Source organism: Rhinopithecus roxellana, chromosome 9 (assembly GCF_007565055.1).
Source record: "Rhinopithecus roxellana isolate Shanxi Qingling chromosome 9, ASM756505v1, whole genome shotgun sequence".
NCBI lineage: Eukaryota > Metazoa > Chordata > Mammalia > Primates > Cercopithecidae > Rhinopithecus > Rhinopithecus roxellana.
This window is the reverse complement of record NC_044557.1, coordinates 69683700-69707242: the sequence shown is the minus strand read 5'-3', so window position 1 is coordinate 69707242 and position 23543 is coordinate 69683700. Positions and strand designations below refer to the sequence as shown.

Genomic DNA, 23543 nt, shown 5'->3' with positions numbered 1-23543 from the left:
ACTTCATTATCTTTCTTGGTCAGTCTCAAGAAATTAAAACTAATTTTTTTTTATGAGGGAAATGTAGGAACAAGGAGGCAAACATACAAAGTCAGCATTTTGGAAGTAAAACTAGTTTATTTAACATGAGAAAGCATGAGGTGAGGTAGCAGAGTTTTGTGAACGTCTATGGCATGATTCCACTTTTTTTAAAGAGAGAGAAAAAGAAGAATTGATCATTTTTCCAGAAGTTAATTTTAAAACTCTTCTACCTGGTTGGTAAAATTTAATCACATTGAAACAATTTGATGATGCAAAGCTAAGAGATGGTGGTTATCATTTGGCCAGCAGATATTCTAACTTTAAAATGCATTCATGGTGGTAGAGAAAAAAGCCTTTTATCAAAATAAAAGTAATCAGTCCTATCAGTTCTCTCTCTCATAAAACTTCCCTGGATTCAAACCCTCTTATCCTTCACCTTCTTCTTTATTTACATGATGAACACGCATGTGTAGGACAGCTTTCTCAAGTGACCTTCCCAAAGGCGGTCCTTCCCACTGCTGGACTCTGCACGAGTAAGCCCCGTTGTAAGGAGCAGGTCTCATGGGAATTAATTAGTCAGAACACCAGAAGAACACAGCTCGCTCCCTGCAAGGCATTCTGGGCCAATGCTGCAGAATAACACAGCTATTTCTGACCAAAAAGAAGGAAAAAAAAAAAAACCCTCTTTTTTTTTTTTTTTTTCACCAAGAACAACAGATGTTATAACAGTCCAGAGAGGTACTAAAGTAAGTTTTATGCAGCAGAACGACAGGATTGGAAAGAACTGAAATAACGATCCCCAGCAGAATTTAATCCTTTTGAGTTCTCATCTGATGTCTCACACCTGCAATATCTATTCAAATTTCATATTTATCCTAATTAATAGTCCTATATAATGTAGTTATAGCGCGGCGGTACTATTAGGAATTTGATTCACTATCATTCCCAAATGAAAGACATTATTCATGGGAAAAATTAAATAGGAGACCATTTAAAACATGCTGCACTATATATTTTCTTAGTAACTTAGGAGAAGGAAGACTCAAATATATTGTTATGCTATCCTTTTTATTACTAAATTAAGATGGGTTGATAGCAGCCTATCATTATTATTTTAATATTTATCTGCATTAAATATGATGAAAAAACAAGGAAAAGAAAAAAATTGAAAATGGCCTCAACATCAAAAGAGAAAACAAAATTGTTCTCTGTACTCTTTAATGACTACTTTTATTTAACAAGAAACTACTGGGTTTTTATCTAGTGTTAATGAAAGGTACATGGCATGTTCATGAGAAAATCACACAGGGGAGAGGTTTAGGTCTGCTCTCTTTTTCTCATTAACATGCATACATGCAACTTCATAAATGTCAAATATTTGAAACACATCATCTCCATATACTTAGTTTTAAATGAGCAGAAATAGTCCAGCATTTGACATTACTTTCACCCAAATTTTGTGTAACTCCAGAATGATCAGAAATACACACAGAAAATGAAATAGCATTTTAAAAACTGACCATGTCAACTCCTGCCAATTCAAAGATTTATTACTGATATTCTGTGATTTTAAACAGAGCCCAGGCATAACAGGGCCCTAACACTCAATTGCAACCCAATATTCAACATCTATTAATAATGCATTTTTTTTCCCACAGATACCAAAGTACAGCTTTCAAATATACTGGTTAACAGTAAGAATGCAGCTGTTACATTTAGGAGGTGCCTCAGGAAATTGAAGCACAAATATATGAGCCTGAAAAATAAAAATATTACAATGTAGAATTTCAATTCTACTTTACAAAAAACAACAGCATTAACTAAACTGATAGAGTAGAGAAACAAGACGAAAGGAAGGAGTATGTCTGTTTAGTTCCTGGGTGCCACATACTGAAAATCACCACTTGCTTAACTGAAGTTTTGGAGATAGAGTTCCAGGCCCTCTTTTCCTATCTGCTTTATCTGCTCAGGAATCTCATAATCACTCATTTAAAAAAAAAAAAAAAAAAAAAAAAAAAAAAGCAGACAAAGGCAGTCTCACCCAGAGATCTCCTCTATCATGAGTTGCTTTATATGATGACTAGAAATTGGTTAAATTCTTATAAGAATAAAATATTGAACTACTATGATCTCTGTTCTCACCCCTGATATACAAAAGAAGCTTTGGATCCCAAATTTGACTAAGAAACTGGGAAGAGCATTAGAATTGGTGCTAAACTTGCAAAGGTTTTCACAGGAACAGTAGAATACCTTCTTTTCCTAGGTATAGCATACCAGAACAACCAGGGAGCGTGCCAATCTATTTGCAACTAGGGTAAAACTGGGATGGTGGTGGAGAAGTATGGAACTTTCATTATAAATGTGCTTCTCTTCTCTTTCTTTGTTTCCTTCTTTTTTCTTTCTTTCTGAAAATGCAGGGATGAAAGAAAAAGAAAATGAAAGAAAACCCTTTTACTTTTCCTCTCATTGTTTACTCTTGTTTTCTCCCTTTCCTTGCTGAGTTTCTCTTCATTGATTTTTATTCCTGTTAATCTGACTGGACCAGACATGAAGTGATCAGAGAGTCAAATGTATTTTCACTCACGTAACTTACAACCTGCTCTTCTATTTTGATACGGATACTACCATTGGCCATAAATGTTAACAGGGTGCACAGAAGTAGCGTCTACTAAATAACAAAACACTTTATTTTGGGAACTTTACTACATAACTGGTTACTTTTTTTGTTGTTGGTTTTCTTCAGATAAAAGGAGAATTTCAGATGATTTTGCTTTACTCTCAGTTGATATGGTTTTAAAATACACATCGATTTTAGATGATACTGGAAGTCAATTCTAAGATGTTAGCAGTGTATTATTCTGTTTTGAGATTTAATCATGAGGAATAGATAGATTAAAAAGCTCTAAGAAGTGCCTATTCATATGGCTAAAACCAATAAAAGAGATTATTCTAGCCATGAGGGAGATAAAAAATGTTGGCAAAAAATCACAATATTTAATGTTCTCTATTCCAGTACCATTGAATAAAGGATAAAATCCAGATTTCTTGGGAAAGCATGGAAAGTTTCCTGCTACCTTCTTTAATCCTTATTACTAGCCATGTTTCACCCGATATTGTGTGTTTCCTCCAAACACTTCTTTGTTTCATGTTTTCATGACTTCATATATATTATTACTTCTGCCTGGAATTTGCAGTCCCAATTTATTTTCTGAGTTAATTCATCCTTCAACCTTCTTAAAATCACCTTCTGGACGCCTTCTGTGGGCACCTGAGACAGTAAAATGTTCAATCTTCACACTTAACCCTTTTTGGATAATTGCTGTTTATGGATGGCCAGCATCTGGTCCAGCTCCTTTGGATAATAGCTCTCTCTATGTTTTTTTTTTTTTTTTTTTTTTTTTTTTTTTTTTTTTTTTTTTTTTTTGGGTAATTCCTCCGCTGAACACACGCTGGCATATTAATATAGGGGCCCTTTTCTCTCTTGTCTAGAGACAGAGATGTGACGAAAGATAGACTAATAAGGCATACCCTCCCTGGACCTAAGTCCTGAACAAAGAAATAAAAAGACCAAAATACGTTGGAGCTCATTCTTGCCAATGCAAGTGCCTGCTAAGACTGTACAATGGTTTCTACTATTAGACTTTCTTTACTCTCAAATTGCCGTGATTCTTGTCCTTTTCTAAACCTGGTTCTCTAACATCCCACAGAGTCTGTAAACTCCCCTATATTCTTTCCATAATTCTGTTTTTGCCTAAGTTAGCTAGAAGTTGTTTCTATTGCTTATTTATAAAAAGAAACAACTTTTATAGAATTCTCCATCAGAAATCATCTTATGATACTATAGTTACATGTTTATGTATCTGATTCTCTCATTAGACTGAGCTCCTTGATGTCAGAGACTAAATATAGTATGTATAACCTGAGACCTTTGCAAAGTGCCTGTTTCATGGCAAGAATTAAGAAGTGTTTGCTGAATCCATGAGTGAGTCATGATTAACATGAGTGCTGAAAAGGACCATTATTAAAATGGAACTGTAGGGAGGTAGTATTAAATTAAAGCAGCAAGAGTTTTGAAGTCATATCTGAATTCAAATCCACAATTTGTACATTAATTAGCTTTGAGCTCTTTGAGGAGTGTCTGAAACCTCAGTTTTCTCATGTGTTAAATGGAAGAACTATATCAGCTTCAGAGAGTTATGGAAATATAAAGCAACAAAACACTACACGCAGTCCCTTGAACCAAAAATATTAACTATTAATATTTAGGCTATTAATAAAACTACTTACTATACATAAAATCTGTGACTCTTTACAATGTAGAGCTGAGTTAAAGTAACAAATACTTAATATATCCTTAACATTTTAAAAATCAGTTCAACAGTGCTACCATACTAAAAGTAAAAGGTACATTCTGTGTTTTAAAAGGTATAATCAAATTCAAATTTACTGCCAGACCCTCTTGGTATAAGGAATCTTCTAGAAATTAATGTTTGAGCTACTGGGACAACACGCTTCTCAAACACAAGAGACAACAACCACGCGAAGAGTTACTATCTTGAAATTAGGCAAGTTAGCTGGAAGAGAAGAGATGGGCTGATTTAAAAGGAATAACACAGGCATTTAGGTTTAAAGATGTCTTTAAAGATCTTACTGCATTCTTTGTCAATGAACAAGGTAATCAAAAATTAAAGTTTTTAGTACAATAGCCCTGGAACCCCTGGAGAATACTCAGTGAAATATGAGAGCGGTTTTAATACCTAGAAGCCCTGCTGCATTATGGTAAGGTCAGCAGAGGAGCACTGTTAAGACTCCAGGCCATAATGACTCCATATGGAGCCAGAAAGCAGCTAAAGTAATAAACTCTCCCACGATGATTTCTTTGCTCTTCGCAGTACTAATGTAGACTGACAGCCGCTCATCTTTCTTTCAGGGATTTTTTTACTTGAAAAATCACAATTTTTTTTGCAATTATGATTAAAATCTACAAACTCAAGAAAAGCACCGACACAACCAACAAAGTTGTGTGTGTGTTTAATATTTTAATGTAACTGATGGAAAGTCTTCGGCCCTTGACTTATGCGCAAAGATAATTTCCTTTTTTTTTTTCTTGGAACAGAATACTCACTGAAGAGAAACTGGCATTAGCTTACATGGTAATAAGATGACTCTAAATGAGGCATCTGAGGACAGAAACATTAGAAATTGGGGACAGCTGCGGACAGCAGATTTGGGACACTGGTATCATGTATGTAACAAATCTTTATTAATAAGTACATTAAATCCCATATTTTTCATTTATAACTGCTGCATAATTTCCTGTTAACACTTCATGTAAATTCCAGATAAGGTAATAATTTTTTTTTCAGAATTCTATTTCTGTTTCATTATATGTTCTATACTCTGCCCCACAGGTCAGTTGCATGATTGAAGTATTATGCCTCATTAAAATTCCAGTAGTTAAAACATGGAGACAGAATTTTGGTAATTCTTTTCTCCATTACTAGAATTAACCATTCCAATACATTCCTGGGCTCCCTGAACCTCATAATTTATGTGTACATATACACCCATGACGATACCATTAACAAGTTCTTACACATACACACATATAAGAAGCATATGTAACACAGATATATGCTGGTCAAGGGGTCTCGATGTCCTAAACAGAAAGCTCTTATCTTTCTTTTGCTCCAGTGGCTGAAAATCCTTGCCCCACCTCCTCCCAGTTCAGTATTTCTAGCTAGCAGCTGCTATCAGAAACCTAAATAACAAAAATATGCAAACTTGCACACTAATTCCCTTTGGAGATAGATCTTGGCTGCAGCCCTGTCATAAATCAGAGAATTTCGATATGAAATGAGGCAAGCAGCTCTAATCATTTCTGCATTTCAAATTGGATCACTGGCTCAATCACTGGGCTTTTTTAAACTGCTTGCCTAAGAGCAAATGTGAGGCGGGAGATAATTCTGAAGACATCTCTCCTTTTGTGGCCTTAGAACTCTTTTAACTGTTTCAAGACTGAAGGCCACATTTCAGTGATAATAGCACAAATCTGGTGGGAGAGATATGGATCCTTCAAGACATCTTCCTCCTCTTTCAACTCACAGAATTCCATCAATATCTGCATATATTATATATATTAATATATGTGTGTGCATATGGGTTTTGTGTGTCTAAAAAAGAAAATGAGAAAAAAAAATAAGAGAAACATCTGACATATATCCACAGTCTATTTATCCTTAGAATTTACTGTTTTTGACACACGACAGGTTTCAATTGCACTGGGAGATAGTTAACATTTTTAAACTGGAAAAATGTATTTCAAATCAAATGTAATTGCACCAAAATGTGAAAGACTTTGTGGTTTCAAGGATGGCCTGCCAATTTGGCTACCCTTCAATGGCCAAATGAGAAATAAGAAAGTCCTTTAACCTTTTCAGATGTTTTTTCAATTCTTAATATGATTCCATTTTTATGTTTTTACATTTCAGACAACCCTTTAAAAACAATGTATCAAGGGGGGAAAAAAGAAGGAAAAAAAAAGATTCCCAGGCAATTACCGACAGTAAAGCATCCTCCTGACCTTTTGACAGTTTTGCTTTGAGTCTCCCTCCTTTCTTATCCAAACGACACTAAAGTCTTGCTGCATGTTTCCTGTGCTTACTACAGTGCTTTGAAATGGAATTTAACTATTTTTCAGAGGGTTTTCATAATGCCTTGTAAGCCTAATAGTGATCTGATGAAATATTAACCCTAAGCTGCTTGTGTTTTGAGAACAGAACGAAAATGTTTATCAAATTTTTCTTTTACACTGTTAACACACAAAACAACTCTGCTTTATCTGGTGTTAGTTGTTCTGTTCTGTTTTCACCTTTTCCTCACTGGTATTATATTTTACTTCTGCTGACTCAGGATACCAAATTTGCCGTCTCCTTGTTATTGATTTTGTGGATTGGGAGAGTATCAATGTTGTGCTGATACAGGTGTTGGAGGACTTTAATAACTGCTTATGTTATTTTAGCAAGCTAACAAATAATGATGTTACTGGGTATTTTATGTACAGCTTTACAAATTGCATTTCTACTCAGCAATATGAATATGACTATATTTTTGCTGCATACTTTTCATTAAGATAACCCAATTTCTGAAGCTCATCAAGTAATATTAAAAAACAAAAGTACTTAAATAAAATCTTTCTAATGTGATATTTTAGCATAGATTTGATTTTTCTGGTGTACAAGTTTAAAACTACATTAAAGACTCGAGAAATTAACATTTTTCCAATGTCTTGATTAAAAGCTATATTTACAGTACCGTCTATATAAGTTCCACTGTTATAAGAGTGAAGTGTTACATTTTTAAGAACAATTAGACCTTATATCCAATAAACAAACTGTGACAGAAAACTATCATAAGCGAAGATTCTTAGGTAATCCAATTTATAAAGCAGTATCATTTATTAACATTTAGACGCCACTTGGGTTTTTGTTGTTGTTGTTGCTTTTTTTTTTTTCTTCAACTAATTCTAAGAGAATGCCATAAGGTCCTAAGAAGTTCTGAAAATTTAATCTCATGATTATATAAAGTTTATTGTTCATAACCCAGTTTGTGGCCTCCATGGGAGAAAATGTCAAAATCAGCAAACTGATTCACAGTCTATATTTACTTGTTTCTTTATCTGTGAATATTCAGCTAAGGCTCCGAGCTTCAGTGTGGAATTAAGTCTGAAAACTGAAGCTATTTTAAGAGAACAAGGGTAGTTGTTACCCCACTAACTTATCTGCCCACAACTGATAACTACTTATAATAACCTTACATTAGCCCTTTAATCCCTCCTATTTTTATTTTCCTGGATAGGTCCCAAACTACTAATACTATGGCAGAACTATACTCTTTCAAGTCCGATATATGGGTTTTGCTTGTTCCTAAAGTGGACCACGTGTCTTGTGTAAAGTGATTGAGTGGGTGCTGGTAAAGTTAGCTACACTTCCATCGACTTTGTGTGTGTGTGTGTGTGTGCATGCACATGCACTTGCACACTCACGCATGTGTGTCTATATGTATATACATACTTTTTTCTTGTTACACGAAACTCCTCAGTGTCATATTCCAACCTATCACATCAGTCCTCACATCCATAATAGGGAACTCTTAAAGTTTTGGACAAAACATTTCTCTTCTTCGAATTAAATAACTAATTCAAGAACACCTTTATCTATACCTATGGGCCCCCAAACCATTAATCATGGCCTGAAGTAAACCAATACAGCATCATAAGAATGAAATAAACACAGCATCTTTAATATGTGTGTGGCTTAACACAGAAGCATTGAAAAATGAGTAATAAAGTTGTAATATGGCCACAGGCTGTACGCTATATGACACTGAAGTATTTTGGCCCTGAATATTATGGTTATTATCCTCCACACGTCTCTTATCTGCAACAGAAGGAACGACAGTAGTTTTATATGGTTGTAACACATTAGAGGGCGTTTCTTAGTCGTAGCATCTCACCGTGACATTATTGGAAGCTGAATTAAAATGTGGCTCTTTAGAAATAAAAATATCCCTTTTACTAATACTGCAAGGGATAAAGCACACAAGCAAAAGTACCTGTTGGGGCTTCAGCCTAGTTTTCAACCTAGAAAACCCAGGCAGAATAATAAAGGTGAAGGAGAGAGCCACTCAGAGGCTAATTCAAAAGAAAGGGGAAGATAGCATATGCAGTTGTGAACAAAATGGATCAGAACATGAATTAAAGAAGCCGGGAGCAGTGGCTCACGCCTGTAATCCCAGCACTCTGGGGGCTGAGGCAGGCAGATCACTTGAGGTTAGGAGTTCAAGACCAGCCTGGCCAACATGGCAAAATCCTGTCTCTACTAAAAATACAAAAATTAACCGGACTTGGTGGCACGTGCCTGTAATCCCAGCTACTTGGGAGGCTGAGACAGGAGAATCACTTGAACCCGGGAGTTGCAGGTTGCAGTCAGCTGAGATTGAGTCACTGCACTCCAGGCTGGGCAACAGAGCAAGCCTCTGTCTCAAAGAAAGAACATGAGTTAAAGAGAAAGTGCCAAGAATGAAGAGAATATGACTGGCATAGTGGAAAGTGTAGGAGAAAAAAGAAGAAAGCAATTAATATGTTTTGTGGGGGAAACCTCAAAACTAGGCTAGTCATAGAGATGGTCAAATATAGTTAATTCCAATAACAAACTCTTTTATGTTAACGTAAATAATGCCACAAGCATCTCTTGAACATTCCGCTTGTACTAAATTCAATTTCTATATTATGAATACTTAATTTCTCTTGTTAGTTTTTTCAGCTTTGTTGGCAAAGTAGTTTTAATTACAAAACGTCACTTTTGCCAGATATATATAAAGTATAGCCATATGGCTGGTAGGATTTGTCAAGGTAGCTTCCTTGTTGATGCTTGAGAAAACTATTGTTATATGCATTTAACAAAGTCTGGATGATCTATGATAAAATTGGGGACTGTCATTTTTAATACACTATTTCTGACAGTCATTCAAACCATGATGAAATGACAGTCTGTCACAAGTTTAATGGCACAAAAAATTCTGACACCGATATTGCCTGCAAATTATCAAGTGGAACTGAATAATAGTAGGATTAGAGGGGGCTCCATGGAGTTTGGTTTCTAGGAACTACTAGGGTTTCTCTCACCCTTCATTGAGCTTTCGCCTTTTCAGTTGACTCTCCAGGCTAACTGCTTTGTAACATGTTTTGAGCTACTAAAGGTTTTAAAACATAATGGGATTAAGGATTCTTAAATCTCATTCAACTGTGTACACTATGGATCAGGCGTTTCCCCCGACTTCGGTTTGTGACCATCTTCTCAACAGGTCAATGAGGAGAGAGTACCAAGCCCACTCATCATCAGCTGTCACCTAAACTTGCCCCCTAACTGGCCTGACATATATTCTTACTCTAAGAATTTAGTAAAAGACTATCTTAAATGGCATCCTGCCTGTGTGGAGGCAGTGTGCTTAATCTTTGACAAAAGAACATTCACATGTCAACAAAACAAATACCTAATGGAAGGCCCTACTGCAAAAGAATAAAGTAGGCCATTCAAGCTGCCAATAAAAAAGAAATTTAGAAAAGACTGAAAGTTTGATTCCAGCATCATCATTTCCACTGAGATTAAAGTCCAACCCCACAGAGCAGTGGCTCCTCCAACAGACCTAAACTGAGGCTGCACAAGGACCCAAAGGGTCAACAGGAAGAATCCTATATAATGAAGTGTTTTCAAACTGGAGGGAGAAGAGAAATCAAAATGCTCTTTTATTTTGATACTAGTTTTTATATAAAATGTGGTTTTGAAATTTTTTTGGAAAAAATTATTAAAAGAAGAAAAATATGCTTTGTGTCATCCAAGCATTCCATTTCCTCTACGCTTCCCATAGAAATTCTTTCTTTTCCATACACCGTGAGTATTTTGGGAGTAATTGTGGATTTCACCACATCAGAGACTGAGTTGCCTATCTCAAGAGAATCTGTGTCTCTGCCCCATATATGTAGCCAGACTATTCATTAGATCAAATATTACCTAATGCTTTCTTAATTCAATTCTTCTCTTACTTATATATTTTGCAAGATAGGTTTATTTTTCAAATTCAAGCAATATTTTATTAATAATGCATCCATTGTCACCAAATATGACAGCCTAATTAGCCAGGAAAATTTTTTTTTAAAGACTAAAGATAGCTTAAAAAAGAAGTGTAGTATGTAGACTTTAACCTTCCCTGTGGTGGGCTTGTGTTTTCATAATCCATACTACTGGTCTCTTAAATTATTCTATTTTAGCAGTTCTCAGTTAGGGGCAATTTTGCTCCCCAAGGGACACCTGGAAATATCTGGAAACATTTTCGATTGTCAGAACCAGGGGAATGCTACTGGCATCTAGGAGGTAGAGGCCAGAATTGACACTAGACATCCTACAATACAAAGGACAGCCCCCACACCAAAGAATTATCTGGTCCAAAATGCCAGCAGCGCCAAGGTTGAGAAACACTCTATTCCATATAACTAACCTACAATTTCTGGTTCCTAATTTATAACACTGTGGAATTGTGCCATTATTATTTGTGCTTTATAGAAATGTGAAAAAAAATGTGCTTTATAGAAACCTGAAAAGAGACCTGCCAGCAATTTCTTTTTGGATTATGTTGTGCCTACTAGTACTTTTACAATGTAAGGAGCATTCAGCATTTGAACTCCATATTTTTTCCTTTGGTTTTGGTATTTTGCATACATTCTTATGCAGAAAACATTTTGACTATTCTGATGTTAATTAACATAGTAAAATGTCCACACTTTAAATTAGAAATAAAGGGTAATTCCTTGCTTATATCAGAAGCAGTCCTTTATTTTAGTGCTATGAGACACCATCTTCACTTTTACTCCATATAGGTATCATTCATCTCTAAAACTGTTAAGTCCAAAGCTTTTAATGCTGCACACAATGCTTAAAATAATTTTATCTGTTCTGGTTGAGTGTTTAATTAGATGGCAAACTTCATGAAGGCAGAAATATTTTCCCAAATTTTATGTATGCTCAAAATAATATATATAAAATATTTATATATAAATATGCACACATACATATATAGCAGCCTAAAGGATAAACACTTTATATAATAAGATAAAAGTTTTCAGATATGCTTTGATATTGGATCAATCCCAGTAAAAAAAGATCTAACATCCCGCGTGGTGGCTCACGCCTGTAATCCCAGCACTTTGGGAGGCCAAGGCGAGTTGATCATGAGGTCAGGAGTTTGAGACCAGCCTGGTCAATATGGTGAAACCCCATCCCTACTACTGTCCCTACTAAAAATACAAAAATTAGCCGGGCTTGGTGGCACATGCCTATAGTCCCAGCTACTCGGGAGGCTGAGGCAGAAGAATCACTTGAACCTAGGAGGCGGAGGTTGCAGTGAGCCAAGACTGTGCCACTGCACTCCAGCCTAGGCGACAGAGTGAGACTCCATCTCAAAAAAATAAAAAATAGTAAAAAAAAAAAGATCCAGCACAACCCGGTTGCGTATACTTCTCTAAAAATATGAAAGTGATAGAAAAAAGGAAAGTTGTAGGAAGACTGGTTATTTCTAGTACTAAGCTCTCTTGACAAAATTTAGAAGAAGTGCTATACGTCAATCAAAACAAAGTAAAACATTACATCAAAAAAATCTGCAATATATCTTGAAGTAAACTAGGCTGAGGATTTAGTGCCTCATTGAAACACTTTAAAACAAACTAAATAATTATATCATTCTTACTGGACAACTCAACAATTCTTGAAGTTTACCATGTTCTCTTTCGTCTGTAGGCCTTTGCACATGAATTACATTCCCCAATTCCTGCCTCCTACAACATACAAGCACGTGTGCATACACACACAAACACACACACACACACAAAAACACCCTCCGGCCCCCCCTGCCCCCCACCGACATCCTGACCCCTCCTAACTCACACAAATACTCTCAATTTATTCTTACTCATTCTTCAGATCTCTTCTTAGATATCTGTTCTATTTTTTCATCCTAAAATATATCTTAGGTTCTCTTAGTATTTTTATCTTTATTCTCTTTTACAGACAGGGTCTTGCTCTAGATATCTCCAAGACTGGAGTGCAATGGCATGATCGTAGCTCACTGCAACCTCAAACTCCTGGGGTCAAGCAATCTTCCCACATGTTAGGTACTATTTTACCATATTATATTTCCTCTGTTTATAACTATAATATTATTGCTAATTGCCTACTATATAGTAATTGCACATTTCTTTGTCTGTATTTGTCATATTATCTCCAGGATAGCAACATCAATGTCTATTTCAAGATGTTGTCTATGGCAACATCTTACATTGTGCCTGACATTTATTTAGCTAATAATAACTGTTTGTTAAATAACGAATAAAGGAATTAAACAAAACACATAAAATTACTCTCCATGAATCTACTACTCAGAGCACATCTACTATTTGACAGAAGGTATGCATTTCAGACAAATAATAAGTCAAGGTTGAAGTGATTCAGGGATCTAGACCCTCAGAGAGGAAACTAAAAAGTGCTGGGTGCTGATACTTTTGGAGGGGAGTGGGGGATAGAAAAATCTAATAAAACCACAAACTGAAAAGGTTTTTATATACTATTATTTACATTCACCACAGCTATTTTATGCTACCTTCTATGAGAAACCTTATATCCACAGTACTTAGTGGAAATCCAAAAAACAAAAGGAACACTAAAGTCTTTTAAAAAATTATTTCTATATAGGTCTGATGACATCGTAATGAGTATTAAATAATTGATCATTTTTGAGGATTACAGTGTGAAGCATTGCCTTGTCTGGATTAGGCCCCGATGCTTCCCTGTCCTAAATTATGAGCACTATTATTTATTCCACCATAATTTTCCCTTCCTTCCCAAAAAGGCTCATTTGCTTTAAGTTGAAATTGATAAGAATGAGAAAAAGCACTTCTCTCATTACACAGTATTTACAGACATACACCTCTTATCATAAACAACGTCCTACCTTTAAAGACAGAAACATAGAGTTACAAATAACAGTTGTATTATCTAAAGTGGTGTTTGCATTTAACTGATCGTCCCAATTCCAGTGGTGAGATACAGACCACTGTCAGATACCTCATATTTTTTAAGACATTGTCCAGACTAGTTTCCCTGGTGCTTTATCAGAGGGTTTTATCAGGCCTCCACATGATAAGGGTTGCTACTATTTGCCAAGTTGGAATTTTTGTAAAATTCCTTAATTTTCTGTTGTTAATCCACCAAACACAAACACATAAAGACTTATCTTATTCTACAAGAATAAATGACTTGTTGGACTGCGAAGTACTAGGAGATAGAGGGTTGGGAGCAGTGGATTGTCTTTAGTTTACTTAACTCTATCAAAACCAGACTACTTTGTGTTTTTGACACCACAGGAAAAAGAAATTGATGCACAGGCCTAAATCCCCTACTTGTCTTTTCTGTGGCACATTCAAATCCAGAATTATTAGGAGGAAGTAATATGTTTTCTTTAAATATTTTTTTCTTGCTGTTAAAATACATAAGATATACTTATACTCTGTTGTGGATATAAAGACCTAATTTGTAATTTTAGAAACTTTAGGAAAAAATAAAGTAAAAGTTAAAAAAAGAATTAATCATCCTGTGTTTGCAAAGTTAACCTTAAAAACATTTAATTACTACAACTGTTACTTTTTTGCAGAGTACATTCCTGATAAGTAGTATAATTTAGAATGTATCAATATTTAGAATTAATACTGCACAATTACTTATTTCAGCTGCCAAAAAAAAAAGACTGAAATATAATTCAGGCCCTTAAAAAATGTAATACTAAACACAAGAAAAGAAAAATATAATAAACCTTTTTATTTCATGAGGAATTTTTAAAAATAAAGCAGAAAAATAGTGATTAACCTGCTACCTTATCATGAACATTCTAGTCATAGCAAATAATCTTTTCTTACAGGTCTTATGACTACAGTAGTCTGTAAAAAGGATATTCCATGATGTCTTACTAAAATGGATGGAGAATGAGTGATGAATTGACAGGTTCAGTTCAGAGTACTGAACCCTTAACCTGACTCCAGTGGAACACTACTCTTATTCACTTCAGGTCCTTTATTCCTAGCCAGCATTCCAGCCTCTATGTTTATTCTTCAACTCGCTGGGAGGCCACCTTTCATCAAAAGAAGTGTGCTAATCTTCCATGGTTTCACTGCCATTGGCACCTCTAGCCCCCTTTCTTTGCTCCCATCTGAGTACTCAGGAAAAAAAGCTTTTAAGATTCTCAATAATACGAAAAGGAAAAAATTCCCTTTACTGTCTTTGCAGATGAAAGAGCTTAGTCTCAAAACTCAGTTGCACAGATTTAAGTAATTATAAAATGCACAAACCAAAAAAAGATATCCCCAAATTTATTTTTCAGAAATATGCTATAGATATGTTGCTCTATTTTTTTCTGTAAGCATTAGAAAGCTTAGAAATTTTTAAAAATTTGTGACTTCTCTTTTTTAGCACCCATTATGCAAAACAATCACCCAGATACTAGCAAAAATATAATACTCAGGGTTATTTCATCAAAATGATATATAAACAATATATAACCAAAATATATATAACAAAATATATAATCAAATAATATGCAAATATCATGAAGTTGGAGAAGGTTTGAGAAGTGACAAATATAGATATTCCATTCCATATTTCACTCATTTCAAAAAATAATAAATTCCAAACATGGATTATATTACCCAGTAAGGAATAAAGAGACTGGCTTCATAAAGACCAAAGATGTTGCATAGCTGATTTCTCACTTTTTTCTACCTGAAGCTTGATTCAGCACAAATTTGAAGGAAACTATCCAAATTTCCATGGCTTAAAGGTATTCCTTAATAACAAGTTAACCAGGTGTTGCTAACCAGAAATACGAGCAACACAGACAGTTGCCGTATTTGCTCTTCCTGGACAGATAAATTGTCACACTAAAAATTGAAAACAGGAGGGGCACGGTGGCTCACCCCTGTGATCCCAGCACTTCGGGAGGCCGAGGCAGGTGGATCACTTGAGCCCAGGAGTTTGAAACCAATCGTGGCAACAAGGGAAAACCCTGTCTCTACAAAAAATACAAAAATTAGCCAAGTATGGTGGCATGTGCCTGTGGTCCCAGCTACTCAGGAGGCTGAGGCAGGGGAATTGCTTGAGCCTGAGAGGTGGAGGTTGCAGTGAGTGGAGATCATGTTGCTGTACTCCAGCCTGGGCACAGAGTGAGACCCTGTCTAAACAAACAAACAAACAAACAAACAAACTGCTGCCAAACACCTCTATATTTTGTTACAGTCTCAGTATACATATCAGGGTTTCTCCATGTTGGCACTATTAATCTTTGGGTCCAGATTAGTCTTTATTGTAGAGAGCCATCCTGTGCACTGCAGGATTTTAGTAACCACTCTGGCCTGTCTCAAGGAGATGCTAGTTGCACTGCTAATTCCCTTTCCCTCACACCCACTCCCCCAAAGGTTTTGACGACCAAAATATCTTCAGACATCCCTAAGTGTCCCTTGCGGCACAAAACTGGCCCTAGTTAAGAGCCACTGAATTAATTATGTTTCTACTAACCATACTGAAGACAGTCTTTCATTCTTTACAACTCATTATTCTGACTTCAACCAGTTTAAAAAATATGCGTTCCCGTCAGGGTAGGTCACCTACCTAAAAGCTAGTATATCCGGGTGGATTGGTCAATAGAATTATGGTTTCCCAGAGACCTCATTCTGTGCTTTTGAGCATAAAGTAGTAGAAAGATAAAAGTTGTACAATCTCATCCAACAAATGATCTCACTTCAACCCTCACACTAACTTTACTATTAAACAGAAACAGGCACATTTTCAAATATTGATTCCAACTAATGTCTGATCCTAACAGGCATGATCTTATCAAGGCCCCACTATAATAGAAGGAGTGTCAGAGTTAAACAGAATTGGTTGGGATAAGATCACAATCTTCCCCACAATGATGTGATGGTATCACAGAATGGGGATAGTATTCTAACTAATTATCATTAATAGAGCCAGGCACAAGAAAGAGCAAGGCTGATGGAGGTCTAAACAAATTTGAGTGACATAAAACAAGGTGGTGAGGATCATAGTTTATGGCATTAGGTGTGGCTGAAGTTATTTTTCAAAGTTTTAAATTGTAGATTTCAAATGAAGAGGGACGTGTAGAACGATTTTAGTATAATGAACTTGGAAGGGGAACATTGCCGTTTTGTTATTAATATGGGTGCATTTCAGTTGTCTTTTTGCCCATTATATCCATTTTGGTTATTTCTATGCTCTGATCCAATTAGAGTATTTATAAACAGGTTAGTTCTAGCTATGAAAGAGGTTAAATGCATTTGCTATTTGCAGTCTACCAGACATCAATCTGATAAATTAATCTCTATCATAAGAAATAGAAAAGGCTTGTTTCTATTCGTTAAGCTTTGGGCCAAACTTTAGTATATCCTCATGATACTACATAAGGCATCTTAATGCAGGATTTGTTCAAAAGTATCTATTTCAACTTGCAAATTTAGGATCTGTGTATCGCATTGATTCATTCATTCTTTGGCCCCTATGCACTAGTACACAAAAGCTCACAATTAGTACTTCATTATTTATTTCTCAATGACTAGGGAAGTATCTACAAAAAAGTCAAGATGCCTTTAGGATGCCTTTTTTAAACTCATTAACAACAATTACATAGATATAATGGCATCTAGTAAAATATTACATCTTCTGGAATTCTAGTATATAAAATCCATTGCTACTAACTGAGATTTTTATGCTTGTTACATTGATAAAATAAGTATTTCCATGAAGAAGATATTAGTGATTGATAGTTCAAATAATTAATAAAACACATAAGTTTAGCTTTGAGTTGGTCACTACTCACTTTTCTTTTATAAAATAGAGGTGACAATGTAATTTTCATTGTAATTTTCACTGACACAACATTTAAAGTTAAACAAACAGTATAAGTGAATTAATTAGTAAATGTGATCAAAAAGATATTTTCTCTCAGTGATTTAATGATATATATATATATATATATATATATATATATATATATATAGAGAGAGAGAGAGAGAGAGAGAGAGAGAGAGAGAGAGAGAGAGAGAGATAGAATGATCATGATTATTACTGGCACTGTTACTATTCTTATTCACACCATGTTAGGAGTTTTCTTGGGAGAAAAAGGCCAAACTATATCTTAGTTTGTGTTTCTTTTCTCAAATGAGTAATTAATTATAAGTGCTGAAATCTTTTGGATAATCACTGAGAATGAAAAATTAGTAGTGCAGAGAGAAACTTAAACACTACTAGTTGTTAACATAGTAAAGCAAAATAGAACATTTTAAACTTTGTATCTTGTCTAAAAATAATGTAGTCATTGACCTTAAACCTTATCAAACTGGTTCCATCACCAAGGTCAAGTACAATAATAAATAAATTCAGATGGACATGAGTATACCATAAGTATTTATGATGCAACTACATTTGTACCATGTATTTTTCCTAGAAAAAGTACTGGCAAATAAACATTAATATTGTCAGTAGAAAACTTTAATTTTGAAATAGGTTAATAAAATTTGGCAAAGATAGATACAAGGTACATATTCACTATTTAGAAGTCTTTTCAGAGCTTCCAATTCTGCCTTCACACAACAATATACAATATGCATGGAAAAATCCCAAATATGTACCTAAGACAACTACCAATAGTAGCTGTTATCAGCACATATCTTTATGTTTGGTGCCAGTCCTTCTTTCGATTTGACCAAAGAAGAGAACACATAAGAAAAGCAATTCAGAAAATCCTTACACACTAATCTTTCGGGAAGGATATCCTTGATAAGTGGTAGATACTGAAGTCCTTCTGGGTCTAGAGAACTATTTTACATCTGTATGTAACACCAGATGAGGAGACAGGGAGAGCACAGGTGTGTGCTGCTGAGGACTATACAGGGGTTAACCACTGGCTTGGTTCACAGAATGGCAGGAATGGTAAGCAGGCACAGCTATATTTGAATCTTTTAGAAAGCACTATGATTCATCCTGCTAATTCTCAGTCCAGTGTTCATTTTGCAAAAGATTAAACAAATAAAGAAAACTACCACGCTGAAAAATTTTTTTATCAGTTTGTGGAAAGAAACATGGAAATAATAAATTTTGTTCCTTCACGCACTAAGGGGATTTATGCAAAGAGAAAGCAAATGCCACATAATGCAACGAGGGGCTGACTCTGCTGCCAACAGACTCATCAGTATTTTTCATCTTTGTAACACACACCCACGATATGCTCTTTTTCTTCAGCCTGTTAATCAGGACAGTGGTACCTGATAGTGGATGATTGACTAAAGAAATCAAGATTGAACTTATTCCCTGAGGCACACTGTACCTCAGATCAAAGAGCACACATGTGGTATCCTGAAAATGCAATCCCCTGCTTCCACCTCTCAACTCCCTGACACAAGAACCAAAGACAATAATCCTTATGAATCAGTGATACTGTCTCAAAAAAGGGAGTGAAGACAGGGGAAGAAATTTGGAGATCTGAACAGACTCAATTAAGTAAGTTCTTTTTAAAAATCTTAAGGCTAGTTTTTACTTTCCAACTTGATTTTATATATTCAATCTCAATGACAAATTACTAACAGAAATATAAGATGCTAAATGCTTAAAATCAAGATGACCTCTTTGTAGAAAAAAAGATAAAATCAGATCCAGAAATTTTACTGTATCAGAAAGGCAATGCAGTTTACTACAAGAATTTGACACAAATATAGTTGTAAAATATTTTTTTAGTTGTAGTACCTCTAATTACATTGTCATTAAGGAAACAATTTTTTCTTTTGCTATTTCACATGTCATTATATACCACAGAGTGTATGGTTAATAGAAATATTCAACAGAAGGTTTACTTACAATTTCATAAATAAGAACTCACAGAATAATAATAAACTTCATCCTGATTTAGGATCAGATTGTTAATGCCATAATGAGCATTGTAAATATCAATGGAAACTATAAAAATGTAATTAATGCCTGTGGAGTTATGAAGGTACCTCTGTTTTATCAGTTTGCTAGTATATTCAATTGCATTCAATATACAGCATTAGTCTAAAAGCAGTATAAAGAAACTCAAGCTCCAACTTAAGCCACTCTAGTAAAAAGTCACTTCGTAGTGGAATCTGCTTTATTCCCACATATTCCAGTGATTAAAGCACTGCTCTTACCAACATAGTAAAAATATTAATATCCAGGTGAAGTAGCCATGGAATCTAATACTATCACAATGCAAGGTTCACTAGTTAAAGTCTGTAAAAAATTCTATCATTTTACAATTGGTCAACATGAATTATGTAGATTTTTGGATGAATCACATCTGCAGAATGGAAGCAAATTACTGAGAAACTTTTAAATGCTGTATACATTAAGAATACTCTGAATTGTTTGATGATAAAAAATATTCAGTTCACATCACAATGCATTTTAGGAGTAAAACAATATAAAATAAGGTAAGAGAATATCAGATTGTAGTAACTGATTAGCTAAAATAGTCTGTACTTTTGCTTGTTTCTACTGATTTCCTTCCTTTCAACTTTAAGATAACTGTGTGTGCACTAGCAAAAGATACTTGGAGAACTATCAAGAAGATGCAAAATGAAAATGGTAGGCTGCCCATTCCTTTAGGTGCTAAGTAACTGAAAGAGGATGACATGCTTCTCCTTTCAAAGCTCTCAGTAGCTAAGGAGATACAAAAATAACAATCAAAAGATTGAGTGTACTTTTATCCTCTATCACTTGAGGGGTATGTAGGAGTTGTGGCAAATAGTAGCAATACTTCATAATGATAACATTACTACCAAAGCACTCTATTTCTTAAGTCTAGAGATAAATACTGAAATCTAAAAACAAGATTCAGTATCCCTAATTCAATTAAATTGTTTGAATCTTGCATAATTGCAAACATTTATTATACCATCTTAGTTAAGGTTACAGATAGTTCTCAATAATTTAGGCTCACAGACAATGCACAATAGTGAAATTAAAACTCACAAAAAATCAGGTAATACGGAAGCACTTTCTACTGCACGCATTTTTTCATTTCTCACTTTATTTTTACTTTTTGCTTTCCTCACCATATTTGCCACTTTAATTAAATTGGGTCTTTTTGTAATGCTCTATGTGGTCAATAATTGTAAGCAACTTTTTCATCCTACAGATGAAATGCTCCACATTTGTTCTATGTTACCTATTAGATTACTTAAAGTATCTTTATGATAATTTTGCAATTCAGAGTTTTTCCATGACCTAAAATAATGAAATTATAAGAAAAATAATGTTAGAAACAATCTTAATATTTATAATATCTAATCTATGACAGGAAAAATATTGACTAAATCTGTGTAATTCTTTCAATAATAGAGGTGTGCTTTACTTCGTAAGATTATTTTATGTGGGTAAGTTAAGAGTATAAAGAATAATAATAAAATACAAATTTATTCATTTTTATCTTATCTGTTGGCTTAAAAATCAACCATTTATTCTATGTGAGCATGCATGTGCATGTATGTGTATGTGCCCGCAGACATGTGAATATCACTTTTTGTTTGTTAGTTTTGCTTAAAAATATACATAAAGGCTATGGACAGATTCAGTTCTATTTAAATACTCATACACAAAGCAATTCTGTGTAGGAAGCATTCAGATTTTTGTATCCCACATTTAGAAGAGTTCCTGACTTATGGAATATGCTAAACAAATACTGAGTCAAGTTTTCCTTCAAGACTTCTATGGCTGTATGTACAAAACATTAAGGAAAGGAATACATGATAGTAGTCATTTAATTGCTACTAGATTCAGCAGAGGAAAACTGTTGGAATAGTTATGAAATAAGGGAAATGATTATTACACTACCCTTTCATTTGACCATGAAGATGATAAAAATAACATACCACTATAAAGGAAAATAATAAAAGACAGATGAAGCTCGAGCAAAATAAACCATTATAGAAAAGCACACAATATGGTTGGAGATTCAGTTAGGGTGACACGTCCAAAAGGGACCATCCCTACTCTTTCATGCAGACAATAGCTAACTGTTTTGCTTGGGTCCATTCTAACAAGCTTTCTTTTTTTTCTTTTTAACTTTGTAAGAAATAAATTTTTATTTTTCTTCATTATCATACAGCATTTAAGAACAATAAAGCTGTCTTGAGATTTCAAATATGAGATATCTATGGCAAGTTTATGAAAGTACATTGATCAAGGTACAATTTTTAACATTAGTATACACATTCCATAATCTCAATCTATTTAACATGAACATTGGCCTTTGTCGTTGTTATTTTTTTCTCCCTACAATATTTCCTGACTCTGTAGGACAATGGTTCTCAGTTGGGGGTTGATGCTGTCCCCTAGGGGCATCTGGCAACATCTGGTATAATTGTGGGTGTCACAGGAGAGGGATGCAAACAGCATCCAGTGTGCAGTCCAGGGATGCTGCTCACCATCCAATAATGCACAGCATGGATCCCCAACACAAAGATTTTATCCAGCCCAAATGTCAACAGTATCAAGTTTAAGCAACTCTTATCGAGTGGGACTCAATTCCTATTTTATGAACACCTCTGTGCCCACTGTAATTCTGAAAACACAGACTTTGCTAACTGGTAAATACTATTTAAAAGAAGATTTAACCTAATCAATATCACTTATCAAAAGCAATGGTTGACTTTAAGTATCAATACTAACAAACTTTCTTAATGATTAACTTCAAGTGAAAATAAATGACCATATAAAAATGCAGAAATGGTCACATAAAAATCTGAAAGCTCTTTACAAATACAAAGTAGGAGCATTAATATACAAATACATACAAATAGATCTATCTTGTCAAAGATTTTTAAAAACAAAAAGTTGCCTTCCAATATGACAGGATGCATCACTTTTCTTCTATCTTTCTTTGTATTTTCACGCAGACATTATTTTAACCAATAGTTAAGAGTCTGAGTTACACTTACCAAAACAAGAACGCTAAATCTGAAGGTGGAGTTGCCCTCTACCAACCAGGTCTCAGCAGTGGGGAGCAAACATCACCTCCGAGCAGCTAAGTTTTTCTAGATAAGCATTGGACTATCCGTGGTATGCGAGGTATTTCCCTATCATTCACTCATCTGACAACTACTCTGTTTTTAATTTTTTGTGCCTCTATGTTTATTCATAAGACACCAGGCCAACAGTAGAATGAATAGTTAAAAAAAAAAAAAAACCTCAGCATCATCTATAAGCTTAAAGATACTTAAAGTTTACAGTGTGTTAACGTGATGCCCACTTTTCTTGCCCCTGTTTACTAATTGCTCTCCGTGTACATTATTACCATGTGCTATAAGATAATGGTTCTATTTTGCTGCAGTTTCAGCTGTCTTTTTATTTTTCCCTTCATGGGTAGGAATGATTTTATTTTAGCTGTCCTAGGAATAGCAGATCCGTTTCTAAAGCTCACTAGAATTTTCTTAGCTATATGAATTATTTTTGAAACATTTAATGTGTATTTTTTTAATGCAGAGCAAAAATAGCACACTTATTCCTCTTTCAAAAATCTCAATAAATAACAAAGGTACATTAGGCTCCAAAACAGCTTAACTGAACCATATGTGGATCGAAAGGCCTGCCAAAATGGAATCAGCATTGTGAAAGATAGCTTCATATTTCATCTAGCCATAAAATAGGAACCTACAGTATATAAAATGCACAGACCACTTGTACAGAGCTCATGATGACAGTGAATTGAACACTCATTGTCAACAGAATAAAAGTGACCTAATGCATACTCTGGGACGTTTCTTGAGTTTGGATTTGTTTTTCTTTTTCTTTTTTGTCTTTTTGACCTGGATTGACTAATCACAGATTATGGAGCAA

The 23543-nt window shown here is 34.7% G+C and overlaps 1 protein-coding gene across 4 annotated transcripts in view; it reads right to left on the bottom strand.

The window, feature by feature from the left end:
- Window positions 1-23543, bottom strand: part of ZFPM2 (zinc finger protein, FOG family member 2) — a 488351-nt gene that overhangs the window by 204635 nt on the left and 260173 nt on the right. The window contains exon 1 of one of the 4 annotated variants that reach the window (XM_030938123.1): window positions 2272-2300. The exons of the other annotated variants lie outside the window; for them this stretch is intronic. The gene's annotated coding sequence lies outside the window, so the exon portion shown is untranslated. Of the gene's footprint in view, window positions 1-2271; window positions 2301-23543 lie in introns of those variants that run through there. 4 annotated transcript variants of the gene reach the window in all.